Genomic DNA, 16,725 nt, shown 5'->3' on the forward strand with positions numbered 1-16,725 from the left:
GATACTAGAAAGCATTAAAAACATCCTAACATGTTACTAGGAATTAATCAAATTTAAACATGCTTTCTAAAAGAATAGATAAAATTACTCACTTTGATGCCTCTTACTTAGCTTCTTTCTAATAACAAAATACACGCGTTAGTAAACTTAAATAAAATAATAAATCAAATAATTAAATTAAGGGAAATTCTCTTTGGTAACACTCACTACTACAAAAATAGGCTAACAAACCCGTCCAAATTGGCTTAAGAGACCCGTTTGGAACGGGTCCCTATCTCAGAGGTCTGTTTGATAAAGAGACCCCCTCATTTTGGCGGTCAGTTTTAAAAAACAAACAGACCTGTTATTAGAGTTAGGCGGTCTGTTAGGCGTGGTGTTTAATTGTTACATTAGAAGGGAAAAAGACCCGTTACATGTGGTATGGGGTCTTTTTGAGGGGAGTGAAATAGACCTGTTATATTAAATAACGGGTCTGTTTGATCTCTTTATTTTCAAAAAAAAAAAATAATAAAAATTTTTTCACTGTAATATTTATTTGAATTTTGAAAGTTTTAATTCTTACCGCTCCATTCAAATTGCTGAAATTTTAAATTTGAATTACTTTAGTACAATTCAAGATTAAATAAAATAACATTAATAGTATATAATTTTACAACTACAATTAGTCAATTACCAAAACATAAAATTAAACCACTTTGGTTTAACAAGTTGTACAAACACACTTAATTAGCATTCAAGAACCCTGCCAAAGTATTGTAATTAATATGATTCCCTACCTTATAAAAAGTAGAAACATACTCTTATGAATAGTGTAATGCCAATTATACCCTTCAAAATGTGTATTTACATACATACCCTGTAACACCCCCGATTTACTAATTAATAATAAACAAGAATTAAAGGAAAATTAACGACCTTTAAATAAAATTGCGGAAGCATACACCTAAATCGAAGGTATTACCACCACACTCGACAATCTGTCAAGTGTTAAGGCTTACAAAATCCCAATACTTACAACCCAACAAATCTAGGTGAGCTATTTATACAACTTTACAAACTCGATATAAAAACACTAATCGAAACACTTGAGCTCCTTTAGCTACGATCACTTGATCAACCTGCTTAAACAATCTTGTCTGCTCACCATTAAGGACAAATTCCAAAATAGATCGTCGCAGGGCCACCATAAGAAAAAGACATGGCCGCAAACACAAGTAGCACAACAAAATAACACACACGTCAGCAAAAAGCTGAGTAATTATCACATATCAGAATATATAGTATAATAGAATGATTGACAACACAAGCTCAATTAAATAATGTAGTTTAAAACTACATTACACATTGTACTCTGAAAAAGAAAAATAACCTTTATCAACTCAACCTCGAATAGTAGTACGAACCTTTTACTCAATTAACTGATCATACCCAATAAGTGTGCCATGCTCGTTGTTCTACACCTAGCCTTGGACATGGGTAATTCGAATAACAAACCAACAAGTATAAAAACTTGAATACTCTCAATAACCAGAAAAATACCTTGAACCAGACCACATACGGGCCAATTCCCACTGTAGGGGACCATAGAAAAATAAATAATAAAGATTGTACCTCATTCTTAACTCATGATTATCATCTCCTTACCAACATGCCAAGGACTAAGGTCTATAACGCCGAGCCTCAAACCAAGAATAAAATATAATTCTCAACCTTTGATCTTATACATCGATCAAATAATAATTCACAAACTAATAGTAATAACTCAACAATGGCACAGGTTCCCAAATAATACAACAATTTGATTCATAAAACATCTCAACTCTTAGGGAAATAATACTATCACCCAAAAATAATTAATTCTCAACCCAAATTAATACTCTGCATTAATAACCCTAAATCCTCGGTAAAACAATACTCCCTATAATAACAACATTAAAAATCTAGAATAACACAATCAATCAATGCTGCAATTAAATCGTATAATACCACATACCAATCATATACGTATAAATCATGGTCATATATAATTCACAAATTATAAGATTTAAACATAACAATACAAAGTACAATTAATACTAACAATTTGTAACCAAACAAATCACAAAATTAATTGAGATCGTGTGATTACCTTCAAAAAAAACACTAAGGTACGTATGCACAAGCATGGTTGCTCTACTAGTTTGGTCGAAAATCTTGAATTCACATGATCCAAAATAATGTGGATGAAAGAAAATACAATTCATCCAAACAACTCCAAGAAAAGAAAAAGGACGGCAGGAGGTTTAGTAACCAAAATCTTATTGACTTTAAAGAGATTAAGAAGAATGAACAAATGAATAATTAACATTCTTTGCTGACCTCGTAAAACCCACGCCTAGAAGAATAAGAAAACTGAAGAGCGTGAATAAACAAGGCCCCCCCTTTTTTTTATAAACAAGCAGTAAATATTATTAGGGTTAAATAGTTTATATACCCTTAAGAATATAGAGTCCTATTTAAATTAAAATAGGGTTTTAAAACTTTTCGAACTCTAAAATAAAAATATGAGATTAAGAAAGTTTTTTAATAAATAAAAATAAACTATATAAAAAATCATAAAATATTCGGGTATTACATACCCTCATTAATATGTAGATACTATTTTAATGAATAGTGTTTAGACAACTATACCCTCTAAAATATTTATGTACTTTTATGCTTTCATAAATGTTAGTTGTCTTGAACATTAATACTACCTAAATATAGTTGATTACATTTTTTCTCTTATTGTTTTTTTTTTTAGGAAAAATTTCTCTTATTGTTAATTTAACTAATTTTGTGATTTAAAAGCCAAACCAAAAAAACCTTCAAGATATGGCTCGCTATGACGCGCGCATCGCGCGCGTTAGCTGCCCTAGTAAAAAAAAAGTACAACTATTAATAAACTTGTCAATTGTTGTAGCTGAACAAAATCGCATATAATCATCTATTTTCTTTTCATAATCAGACTTTTGTTCACCAAGTCACCATCTCCACGACTCCAACCTGGAGAACAAACCAAACACAAAATTCAGAAAACACAAAAAATCAGAATAAATTAAAAGGGAAATAAAACCAACAATAATTTGGAGTACAAAATAAAGAACAAAACCTAAACAATAGATTTAAACATTAAGTCTTAATTTTTTTTTAAAAAAAAGTTCGGATAATACAAGAAAATGAACCGAAAAAAATAGGAATAATTAATAAATACTTCTCACCAAAAAAAAAAAAGAAAAAAAATACTGACATAAAACAAGGATTGAATTAGAAAAAAAGTCTCAAAATATTGAAACCTAATTAACTTCATGTCACATAAAAACTCTAATAACATAGAAAGTATAATTTTACTTACGGCTGACAACTGAGGCAACCACAACCAAGTTCGATGGCTAGACGAGAACCAAGCTTCAAGGAACTTGGAGCGGATGCATGCAGCAAACGGCAAGTGTCGGGCCCGATTTAAAGTCGGACAAATCGAGGGCGGCCGGCCGACGTGACGAAAACACCGGTGTGCGGTGGTGATGATGAGAACCGAAGCAAGATTATGAAATTTAATAGATCTAATCCCATAGAAGCAAAGGATCTAAATAACTTTTGGTTAAACCCTTTTAAGGAAAAGGGAGAAAGAAAAAGAAGAAACAAGGCAAGCAGCTAGCAGCTACCATGGCAGAGGTGGCGAGAAATTGTAGATCTATAAAAGGAAATAAAGCAAGAAGAAGAAAAGCAAAATAAGGGTGGTGGAAAATGACAGAAAATCCAGAGAAAAGACAGATGGCTCTAGAAGTTCCTTTATTTAACTTGACTTGTGATTTATGAGGGAATGGAAAACTATAGGCGGCAGTGGAATTGTGTAGAAAGTTATTTTTTTTTCTTCTTTTACTATTGGTTGTTTCATGAGGTGATGTAAGAGACTCGTTGTATCTAATGCAGGTCTGTACCGAAGAGATCCGTTGTGAATAATAATGGGTCTTTTATATTACCTTCTAATTTAACACCGTGAAAAATATTGTTGGCGCCTAATATTACAGACCCGTTACATGTAATGTAAGGTCTTTTTTGTAAAACAGACCCGTTAAATTGTACAACGGGTCTTTTAAAAGGGGTTCCTTTGCCACTTTTTGTAGTAGTGACTATAGTTTTTATTTTTCTCAGTGGTAAATTGCCAAAAAAAACTTATTATCGCTGGTAAACTTTAATTAGTTCTAATTTTTCACTGGTAAACTTAATAAGATAATTTAGTTAATTATTAATTATGGTTAAGGTTATTTTAAAATAAAAATAATAAAATTCCTAAAATACCCTTACTTAAAACACTCAAATACCTAAAATGCCCCCACTTAAACCTAACCTACCATCATCATCTTCATCCTTTTCTCTTTGTTCATCCTTACATTTCACCATCTGACAAACAAGATCTACTAACAATAATCAATTTTTGCAAAATTTTTTAATTGATCTTCAAATTGTAAAAATTAAATTTTTTAGCCAACCCCATTGATCTTCTTGTTGTGGCTATGATTGTTGCATTTAGAGTTGAAATTAGGCTAACTTATTAGAGAATCGTCCTACAAATTAATCAGAAAATCAAACCTTGCAATTAAATTTGGGGAAATTAGGTTGATAATCAACTGAATTGGGGCTTTATATGCTGAAATTGACGGGCCACTATCTTAATTGAAGTAGGATAGTTGCGAATTTTGATTGGTGCTGCCTTGAGTTATATGTTGGTGGCGAATGGTGGCGAGTGCGGCTGTGATTTTTGCCAGGTTGCTGCCAATTGTTGCTGTTGTTGTAGTGTTTGCGATTGTGGAGAAGTTGATATGTGGGTCAATTGAGAGCAACGCCACTAATTGCGGTAGGTTGTGGGCTGCAGTTGGTGGTTAAATGGCGAGGTAGAATTGGTGAAGGTGAATGTTGTAGATTGGTGGAGCAGGGGATGTTTAGTGAGTTAATTGTTGTTGGTGAATGGTGGTGTTGCTGTGATGCGTGGAGTAGAGGTTGGAAAGGGCTGATATTGGTGATGCAGGGGTGTATTGGGCAGCAAAGTTGAGTGGCGGTTGGAGATGGTGGGTGACAGTGGTTGTGGTCAGGTGGTGCGATAATAGTGGACGATGGCGGCGGCTAGGCGGTGGTTCTGGCTGCTGGTGATGTGTTCATTTTATATATATATTTACCCCCGTCCCTTGGTCGTAATTAGTAGTGTTTTTGGCTCCTACGAGCCACTTTTATTACTAATTTGTGTTTTCCAGTGCTTTGGTAGTTTTGCTTGAGTTTTGTAGGAATTTGCGTACTTGGAGCATTTTCCCGGATTTTTGAGGATCATCTACAAGTGTTGGAAGACCGCGACCCAGTTCAATAGCCCAAGACCGATTGGAGGTATCAAATCGGTCACTAAGGGCTCAGTTCGATAGCATTTGGGCCAAGTTCGGAGGCCCAAAGGTAGAAGCCCGAGGCTAAAAAAGCCTTGCCCAGACCACTAAAGGGTCGCCCGAAGGAGCACCCGGCCGGGCGGGGCGAAGCAACGTTTGAAGAAGCCCACGCCCGGAGCACGCGCCCGGCCGGGCGCGAGAAAGTGCCTCGAGAAAAAAAGGCGAGCCCGGTCGGGCGAGCCATTGCCCGACCGGGCGCGAGTAGTTCTTAGGGGTTTGATATTTTCCGTTCATTTTTGTTTAGCGAGGAAGGCTTGCTTAGTATTAATGTAATTTTATTAGGCAAGATTAGGCACTTCTTCATTACTCTCTTACTCTAGTTTTTATTCTCCTTCTCTCTACTTAAACTTTCTCTCTCTAGACTTTTATTCTCTCTTGTTCTTTAACTCAATTGTAATTCCGCCGTCTTGGTACGATTTCTCTCTTAATTAATCTCAGTATTTTATTCATTCAATTTCTTCATGTCTTGTTTAATTATTATGTTTTATTTAGTTTTAATTATGTCTGAGTAGTTTTCCTTCTAGGGTTTATGGGGATCTAATAAATAATATGAAGGGGTAATTTTATGGTTGTTGATCATTAATGCTTAATTGATTTCCTATTGATTGTTTAAATGCTATGCAATTAGATTTGGCCAGGTTTAATTGTACGAGTTTAGCAATATCGATTCGAGATTCGAGAGATGATAATTGATGTTTAGGCTTAGTTTCAATAGGCGGATTAATTTATAAATGGTTAGGTCGAGATTCGAGAGATGAGATTTAATACCGGTAAATTAATTCTGTGATTGTAATACGTAGCGAAAGCCCTTTATGATCTGATTAATTAATGCATTGATGATTGATTATTGTGTTTGCCCTGGGATATTGTTTATTAGTGAACCTATGCCCTAGGCCTTTTAATATTTGATTTCTTCCTTAATCATTCTCCTTACTCATAATCTTCTTAGTATAGTTTAAAATCGCAAACAAATATTGGTTACTTTAATAATTTAGACTATATTAATTAATTAGGAGTAGAAAGACTAGTTTCCCTGTGGATTCGACCCTACTTCCTTATCTGCATAAGCTAGTGGACTTAGGTAATTATTTTTGATTAGGTGATACGACTTTAGCCTGTCAAAATTTGGCGCCGTTGCCGGGGAAACGGTTTTATTTTTATTTCTAATTGTTTTTGTAGTTTAGATTATTTTCCTTTTGCCTCAAAGGACATTAGTTCTTTGAGGTAGGTCTAATATCTGTCTTTTTAGTTCTTTGTTTATGCCCAGGTGTTCCAGATCAGGTTACATTCCATTCTATCCTGAGATTGAACGCTCGTTTCATAGACAGAAGAATTTTTGTAGGCAGATCCTGGCAGGTTCTGGGAGTAATAATATTCCTGGAAATCCATTACCTATTTCTAGTGATTCGGAGCATTCTTCTGATTCAGAACTAGAGATGGGTACACCACCACCTCCTCCACCTCGCAAGCTTAGCGATTATTCGCAACCATCCCTGACGGATTTTCCACATCTTTCTCCTACACCTGATCTCGAGGGAGTCCAGTTCGAGATCAAGCCCCAGTTCATAACGATGATAGAAAGAAAGCAATTCAGTGGAGCTAAGGGTGAAGATCCTAATCTTCACATTGCAGATTTCTGTCAATACTGCAATACTATTAGGCAGAATGGGGTAACGCAGGATCAAATCAGGGAGATTCTTTTTCCCTTTTCTTTATGTGGAAAAGCTAAATTATGGTTTAATGGTTGAATAGAGCTGCACTTGGTATTACTAACTGGGAGACTCTTGCTTTAAATTTTTATAATAAATATTACCCTGCAGAGAAAACAGCTTTATTGAGAAGTGCCATCCAGAATTTTGCCCAGGAGACAGATGAAGCATTATATGAAGCTTGGGAAAGATTCAAGGATCTGCAGAGGGAGTGTCCCCACCACAATTTGTCAAAGTGGCAGTTGATTCAAGCTTTTTACAATGGTTTAGGAAATGCATCTAGGACAATTTTAGATTCCGCAGCTATGGGAATGCTAGAGGTTATGCTAACAAGGGCAAGCATCATGTTGATTCAGTAACCCTATTGCAAGCCCAGCTTACTTCTATTTGCCAGAAACTAGATAGCCTTACTACTAATAATCCTAATTCTGTTGCTAATGTTTCTGCTGTTTCTAATAATGCTAATGATGCTTTCTGTGAAAATTGTGGAAGTGTAGGTCATTATGAACAAGATTGCAGGAGTTCAATGGAGCAAGTTAATGCTTTTCAAACCTACAAGCAAAATAACCCATACTCCAATTCCTACAATCCTGGCTACCGGAACCATCCCTACCTATCTTACCGTAGCACCAATGTTCAAAATCCTCCACCTCCACAACAACCACAACAAGCACCCCCTCCACAGCAGAAATATTATCACCCTCATGCTAACCAGAAACCCCCATCACAAGCCCCTACTACATCTTCTGACCCTGCTTTATCAGAAATTAGGGCAACGCTGACCAGTATGCAAAAACATATGGAGAGTAGAGACCAACAGATTGACTCTATTATAGCCCATAATAAATTCATGGACACCCAAATAGCCCAATTGTCCTCTACCCTTCAATCTCGCCAGCAGGGAGCTTTACCAGCGCAGGGAATTCAACCTACGGATCATGCTAATGCAATCACCCTAAGGAGTGGTTCACACTACGATGGGCCCCAAATGCCCAAAGAGGAAGAACCTAATTTAATTAATATTGCTAATCCTGATTCTGTTGTACCAATTTCCCCTGCAGGGCTGCAGGGTAAAATTCCTGATATTAATATTTCTGATGATTCATTGCAGGGTACAACCTCAGGGAAGGATGCACCCCAGGGGAAGAGTAGGGAAGCACCACCTGTTATCAAATTACCATTCCCTAATCGCCAACTAAAGACTAAGTTGGACAAGCAGTTTGGTAAGTTTCTAAAGGTTGTTAAAAATTTGCAGGTAACGGTTCCTTTTACTGAACTTATTACACAGGTTCCTGCATATGCTAAATTTATGAAAGATATTTTGACTAGGAAGAGGGCCTTTAATGAAGTAGAAACTGTAGCTTTTACTGAGGAGTGTAGTGCATTATTACAAAATAAATCTCCCCCTAAATTAAAGGATCCTGGTAGTTTTTCTATCCCTTGTCATATTGGTAATGTCTTCATAGATAAAGCATTATGTGATTTGGGTGCTTCTGTTAGTGTAATGCCATCGTCTATTTGTTCTAAATTGAATATGGGTGAATTAAAAATTACTAATATTACTTTGCAAATGGCAGACCGCTCTGTTAAATATCCCTTAGGTATTTTAGAGGACGTCCCTGTTAGAGTTGGTAAATTTTTCATCCCTGTTGATTTTGTTGTTTTAGACATGGCTGAGGATACACAAATACCCATTATATTAGGTAGGCCTTTTCTCCATACTGCAGGAGCCATTATAGATGTTAAAAATGGTAAACTAACCCTATCTGTTGGTGATGATAATATTACTTTTAATTTAGGGAAGGTTTTAAAAGGTCCTATGCTTGAGGAAAATTGTTGTTTGATCGATGTTATAGATATAATGGATGATATTTGTGATGATAGCTTGACACAGATTCTTGCAAGGGATCCCTTGGAAGAAATACTTTGTGGAAATTTGTCTGCAGGTGATGCGAGTATCTGGAGCAAGGAGGTGGATATTATTGAGAAAGCTCTTGCCATAGAAGAACTTGATGACAAAGAGAATAAGAAGGTAGTAAATTTAGTTCAGGAATCGAAACCAGTAGAGGTAAAGAAACCTGAACTAAAACCTCTCCCTTCTCATTTAAAATATGTTTTTCTTGATGAGCAGGAAATGCACCCTGTGATCATTACTACTGCACTTGATGACCCACAAACTTCCCAACTTCTAGAGGTTCTCAGAACCCATAAAAGGGCAATAGGGTACAGTATTGATGATCTCAAGGGTATAAGCCCAGATTTTTGTATGCACAGGATACACTTAGAGGACAACTACAAACCCTGCATTCAACCCCAGAGGAGGTTGAATCCCAATATGCAAGAGGTAGTCAAGAAAGAGGTTATGAAATTACTTGATGCAGGTATTATCTATCCTATTTCTGACTCCAAATGGGTAAGTCCTATTCAGGTGCTTCCTAAGAAGGGTGGGATGACTGTGGTTAAAAATAAAAAAAATGAATTAATTACCACTAGAACTGTTACAGGGTGGCGTATGTGCATTGATTATCGTAGATTAAATGTCGCCACTAAAAAGGACCATTTCCCTCTCCCCTTTATTGATCAAATGCTTGAGAGGTTAGCTAACTATAAGTTCTTTTGCTATTTGGATGGGTATTCGGGATTTTTCCAAATTCCGATCCACCCTGAAGATCAGGAAAAGACTACATTTACATGCCCTTATGGCACTTTTGCATATCGTAGAATGCCTTTTGGTTTATGTAATGCACCTGCTACTTTTCAACGTTGCATGATGAGCATATTTTCTGATTTCATAGAGTCTATCATGGAAGTCTTTATGGATGATTTTAGTGTCTATGGTTCTTCATTTGATTCATGTTTAATTAATTTAGCTAAAATCCTGAAAAGATGTGAAGAATGCAACTTGGTCTTAAATTGGGAGAAGTGTCACTTTATGGTAACAGAGGGAGTAGTCTTGGGTCATATTGTATCTGATAAGGGCATACAGGTAGACAAGGCAAAAATTTCAGTGTTGAGCAATTACCTCCCCCAGTCAATGTTAAGGGAGTTAGGAGTTTCTTAGGTCATGCGGGGTTCTATCGCCGTTTTATCAAAGATTTTTCTAAAATTGCTAAACCACTGACTCAGCTTTTGCTTAAGGATGCCCTTTTTGTTTTTACTGACGAGTGTCTTGAGTCTTTCAACAGGATTAAGCAGGCTTTGATATCAGCACCCATCATATGTGCTCCCGATTGGAATCTTCCTTTCGAGATCATGTGTGATGCAAGCGACTTTGCTCTAGGAGCCGTGCTTGGACAGAGGAAGGACAAAGTTTTACATGCTATCTACTATGCTAGTAAAACTTTGGATGAGGCTCAAGTCAACTATGCCACCACGGAGAAGGAGTTTTTAGCTGTTATTTATGCTTTAGAAAAATTTAGATCATATCTAGTTGGTTCTAAAGTTATTGTTTTTACTGACCATGCAGCTCTAAAGTACTTGATAGCCAAAGCTGAATCAAAGCCTAGGCTACTCCGGTGGGTTCTCTTGCTCCAAGATTTCAACATTGAAATAAGGGACAAAAAGGGTGCAGAGAACGTAGTGGCAGATCACTTGTCACGAATCAGGTATGATGAGGGTAAGGATTTTCTCCCTATAGATGATTCATTCCCTGATGACAACCTGTATGCAGTTGTAGAGCAACACCTGGTATGCCGATTTTGCAAATTATTTAGTGGGTGGGACTCTACCTCTTGACTTGTCCTACCAACAAAAAAAGAAATTCCTTTCTGATGTTAAACATTATTTTTGGGATGATCCTTTTTTGTTTCGTGAGTGTGCAGATGGATTATTTCGCAGGTGTGTCCCCGACTGGGAGGTACATGGCATTCTCACTAGCTGCCACACTTCACCTTATGGAGGACATCATGGCCCCTCTAAAACAGTGTCCAAGATAAATGAGTCAGGATTTTATTGGCCCACCATGTTCAAGGATGCTAACATTTTTGTGCAGGCTTGTGACTCTTGCCAGAGGACTGGAAACATCTCGCGGCGGCATGAGATGCCTCAAACTGGGATTTTGGAAGTTGAAATTTTTTATGTTTGGGGGGTTGATTACATGGGACCGTTCCCTTCTTCTAGAGGGAACCGTTATATACTAGTCGCCGTAGATTATGTATCCAAGTGGGTAGAAGCCATTGCCACTCCTACCAATGATGCCAAGGTGGTCCATAGGCTTTTCAAGCAGACTATTTTTCCTAGATTTGGAGTGCCTAGAGCCATAATCAGTGACGGAGGATCCCACTTTCATGAGCGAAAGTTAGATACCCTCCTAAAGAAGTATGGTGTTTACCATAGGACAGGGTTAGCCTACCATCCCCAAACTAGTGGCCAAGTCGAAGTGTCCAATCGCGAGATTAAGGTCATCTTAGAGAAGGTGGTAGCAAAATCTAGGAAAGATTGGAGTGATAAGTTGGATGACACCCTTTGGGCATATAGTGTTGGACTTAATGATTTTGATGATGACACAACCTCACTTACTTACATACTAATAAAGGCTTGATTGTTTGAGTGTGTGATCGGTGCAAAGACTAGGAGAATTAAGTGTCGAGCAAAGATACCATGAGGAACAGGAAGGCCAGAAACAAAGCTATCCAAAAAGAAGAGTTCCCTCACAGGAACTGGCGCTTCAGAAATGAAGACTTGAGAAGAGAAGGTTCCCTCATGGAACAGAAGCTTCAGAGAAGAAGCATCACCAGAGAAGAGAAGTTCCTTCCAAGGAACAGAAGCCTCGGAGTAGAAGCTTCATCAGAGAACATGAAGACTAAATATATTTTTATATTTTAGGATTTATGTAAGTATAAGATATTAAATGGCACTCGAAAAATCTGTGTGGAATTGGTCTAAGAAGATAAAATTGTGCATGCTAGTTTTTAGGAAAACGGTTGCAATCTAAAACGTTTATCTTTTGAAAGGGATTTTATTTCTTTCTGAATTTCGAAAGTATCTTGTGCAAAAAGATTTTATTTTATTTTCTTACTTTCGAAAATATCTTTTGAAAAAAATAAAATCACCATGTTTTCCAAAACTTGCGGCCTACTCTCCCACGTTCTTCATCAAGTCGTGGTTCTGCAAAATTGAGGAGTTCATGGTTCCTTAAATTAAGGGACATGATCTTCTTAGTGGGCATGAGTAGTGGCGTAATGGGTTTGCTGCACAATGAAGTTTTCCAAAGCGTTTATAGCTCTATAAATAGTTCATAATTTCTGTTGGAAAAACTCGTCCTTGCTCACATAAGTTTTCAAGCTTTTAATTGAGTCAAGCGTCCAATTCCACATAAGTTGATTAGAGTGTTCTTAATGTTCTTATACTAGAGTTTGTTTTTCTTTCGAGTTGTAATTGGGGAATGGGGAAGTTCGAGTGAACATTTGTGTATGAGAAAGAGAAGAGAAAGAGAAAAGAGAAAGAGAAAAGAGAAAGAGAAGAGAAAGAGAAGAGAGAACAGAGAAGTGAGAAGAGAGAACAGAGAAGTGAGAAGAGAGAAAGAGAAGAGAAGAGTAACAAGTTGGGTGACTTGTTCCTCAGGGTCTCAAGTTCATAGAGGAACTTGAGTTTGAGTCTTTAGCTTGTAATAGGATCATTTGCCCTATTCTAGTGAAGATTCTTTTCCCAAAATCCCAAGTGGTCGTGGTTTTTCTCCTTGTTAGGGCCAAGGAGTTTTCCACGTAAAATCTCTCTTGCATACTTTAGTTCCTTTAGTTAATCTCTCAGTTCCTTTAGCTAACTTAATTTTAATTCCGCAAAAAGTTTGGCTAAACTCTCATACTACAATTCAACCCCCCCTTCTTGTAGTATTCATTGAAACAACAATTGGTATCAGAGCCTAACTTCTAAGAGAATCAGGAAACCCTGAAGAAGAAAGGTCTTGGAGAAAATGAATACTCACGAAAAGCTCGAGGAAGGATACTCAACTCAGAGACCTCCTATGTTCAACGGGAAGTTCTATACCTACTGGAAGAACTGTATGGAGATCTTTATCAAGGCGGAGAACTACCAAGTTTGGAGGGTCATTGAAGTTGGTGATTTCGAAGTCACCAAAACAAATGCTCAGAATGAGGTAATCCCTAAGCCTATGTCTGAATATGAAAAAGAGGATTTTGACAAAATGGAAATCAATGCTATGGCTGTGAAATTGCTCCATTGCGGGCTTGGACCTCATGAACACAATCGTGTTATGGGGTGCAAGAACGCAAAGGAAATCTGGGATTTGCTGCAGATTACTCATGAAGGAACTAATGAGGTTAAACGCTCAAAAATCGATCTACTTATGTCTAAGTATGAAAGATTCGAGATGCAACCTAAGGAAACCATCCAGGAGATGCTAACTCGTTTTACTAACATCATAAATGAGCTGGTTTCCCTTGGTAGACAGATTCCTACAGATGAGCAGGTTAGGAAGGTTCTCAGAAGTCTTCCACAGGACGAGAGATGGAGAGCTAAGGTGACAGCCCTACAGGAAACTAAGGACTTCACCAAGTTCAACATCGAGCAACTTGCTGGCTCTCTCATGACCCACGAGTTGCACCTTGGAGTCAACACTGAAACCATGAGGAACAAGGGGTTGGCTCTGAAAGCAGATGAGGAGGAAGACTCAGAAGTAGACGAGGATGAAGCTGCCATGATCGTTCGAAGGTTCAAAAGGATATTCAAGAAAGGCCGCACCTCAAGGAACTTCGGGAAAAAGAACTCTAATGCCAAACCTGACTACAGCTGCCACAAGTGTGGATCCCCAGATCACTTTATCAGAGATTGTCCTCTCTGGGAAAATGATAAAGGAAAAGGAAAGGGCAAGGAGCAAGGAAGAGAAAAATTCAGCAAAGCAAACTTTCAAAAGTCGGACATGAGGAAAGCCATGATTGCAGCTTGGGGTGATTCTGACAGTGAAGAAGATGAGGATGACCAACCAGAAGAGGAGACAGCCAATCTGTGTCTGATGGCCAAATCAGATGATGAAAAGGCCAACCTTGAGGAACTCCACAAAGAGGTATTTCTTGATCCTAAACAGCTTAAAACTCTCTCTAAAGATGTCTTAATAGATTTGTGTCTAGAAGAAGAAGAATTCTTTAGAGAAACTTGTGTGAAACTAAATAAGTATGAGAAGGCTCTTAAGGTTTGCAAGGAACATGGCACTTGGTTGGAAACAGCTTATGCCAAGTCCCATAGCAAATTGCAAGAGCTAAATGTTAAGTATGAACACATAAAAGAGATAGCTGATAGAATCAAGAATGAAAGTATTCTTCTGAATGTTGAATTAACTCAGTATAAGCTCATGAATTCTGATATCAGTTCTAGCAGTTCCTCGAGTGATCAGTTGCTTAAATTCAATGTTGATTTTGAAAATCTGAAAAATGAACTTTCGACCTTAAGGAATCAAAAAGATCAACTTGAAAATGAACTGAATGCTAGAAAGGATAGAAGTATTGACCCAAAAGTTATACCCAAATGGATTGCTGAAGCTCAAGGAAAAAGAACAGAAGGACTTGGTTATATGACCAAGAGAAAAGGTAAACAAAAGAAATATGTTGAGCTTCCTAGCATGAAGATGTGTACCTTTTGTGGTAAGACTGGACATCTCTATGGTCAATGTTGGAATAGAGAAGAGGCTAATAAAAGGAATGTAAAACAAGTGTGGGTCAAGAAAACTGATATTGCATCCACGTCAAAGGAACCCAAGGAAACCTGGGTTCCTGATACTAATGCTTAGTTTTCTTGCAGGTTCTAGTGAGGGGGAACAACTCGTGGTATCTCGACAGCGGGTGTTCAAAGCATATGACAGGTGATAAATCAAAATTCCTCTCACTAGAAGACTACCCTGGAGGAACAGTAACCTTTGGGGACAATAAGAAGGGCGAGATCATTGGAAAAGGAAAAATTGGAAGATCAAAATCTCATTCCATTGATAATGTGTTCCTGGTCGAGGGCTTAATGCACAATTTGCTCAGTATATCACAATTTTGTGATAAGGGAAACTCTGTAAGCTTTACTTCTGATTCTTGTAACATCATCAACAACAAATCAGGAAAGGTTGTTCTAGAAGGAACAAGAAGAGGGAATACATATACTGTAGACCTCAACTTAATCCCAAGGAACAACCTTACATGTCTGAGTGTTGTTGAAGATGATCCCCTGCTATGGCATAAACGTTTTGGACATGCTAGCTTTTCATTACTTAACAAACTAAGGTCAAGGGACTTGGTTGTGGGACTTCCTATTATCAAGTTCCTACAGAATAAAGTTTGTGATGCATGTGTGAAAGGCAAGCATGTTCGTTCATCTTTTAAATTGAAGAAAATGGTGAGCACTACAAAGCCTTTGGAACTAATCCATATGGACTTGTGTGGTCCCATGAGAATTCAAAGCAGGAGTGGCAAGAAATATGTTTTGGTTATTGTTGATGATTATTCCAGATTCACTTGGGTTATTTTCCTTGCAAGTAAAGATGAAACTTTTGACGAGTTTGTTGCTTTTGCTAAGAAAATACAGAAAATCAGTGGTTACTCACTAGTCCATCTCAGATCAGATCACGGAACTGAATTTGAGAACTCAAGATTCGATGAGTTTTGCAGGGAAATGGCATGAACCATAACTTCTCAGCTCCAAGAACCCCCCAACAAAATGGGGTCGTGGAAAGGAAGAATCGAACCCTTGAGGAAATGGCTAGAACCATGCTGATTGCAAGTGGATTGCCAAGGAACTTCTGGGCTGAAGCCGTGAATACAGCATGTTACATTCTTAACAGAGTAACAATCAGAAGCATCATCAACAAGACTCCCTATGAACTTTTCAGGGGAAGGAAACCAAACATATCTCATCTTAGGGCCTTTGGTTGTAAGTGCTTTGTACATAATAATGGTAAGAAAAATCTAGGCAAATTTGATGAGAGAAGTGAAGAGGCTATATTTCTTGGATATGCCTCTGATAGCAAAGCTTATAGAGTTTACAATAAGAACTCAATGTGTGTTGAGGAAAGCATTCACATAATATTTGATGAAGTTAATCAGTTTGTGAGTGTACAGGAACAGGAAGAAGATAATGATTTTGAAATAGGATTGATCAGAGACAAAGATGAAGAAGAAGATCAAAAGCAAGCCAAAGAAAAGCATCCTGCAGCAGAAGAAGAACCTCAAGAGAATGAAGACGTTCCTCACCAAGATGAACAGGTGAATGAGGAACAAGCTGAAGAGGAACAAGCAGAGGGAACAGGACAAGAAGCTCCTCAAATTGGAGTTCCAGCAAGGGAATTTCATCCCAAGCCATTCAGGTATAGAGGTTCCCATCCTACTGATCTCATAATCAGTGACATTGGGAAAGGAACTCAAACCAGATCACAAATGAGGAACTTTTGTGCGTTCCAAGCATTTCTATCCATCCTAGAGCCTCGAAATCATCAAGAAGCCTTGGGAGATGCTGACTGGATAGTAGCCATGCAAGAGGAACTAAATGAGTTTGAAAGGAACAAAGTCTGGCACCTTGAGCCAAAGCCTAAGGAAAAGAAGATCATTGGGCTCAAGTGGGTGTTCAGGAACAAG

At 37.6% G+C, this 16,725-nt stretch overlaps 1 non-coding gene across 1 annotated transcript; it reads right to left on the reverse strand.

Moving 5' to 3' along the window:
• Positions 1-7,281: 7,281 nt before the first annotated feature.
• LOC145603298 (small nucleolar RNA R71) lies at positions 7,282-7,388 on the reverse strand. Its single transcript, XR_014104816.1, has one exon. It is a non-coding gene; the product is annotated as a small nucleolar RNA R71 (small nucleolar RNA).
• Positions 7,389-16,725: the final 9,337 nt, after the last annotated feature.

Source organism: Chenopodium album, chromosome 21, assembly GCF_948465745.1.
Source record: "Chenopodium album chromosome 21, dcCheAlbu1.1, whole genome shotgun sequence".
In the NCBI taxonomy this organism is placed as follows: Eukaryota; Viridiplantae; Streptophyta; class Magnoliopsida; order Caryophyllales; family Amaranthaceae; genus Chenopodium; species Chenopodium album.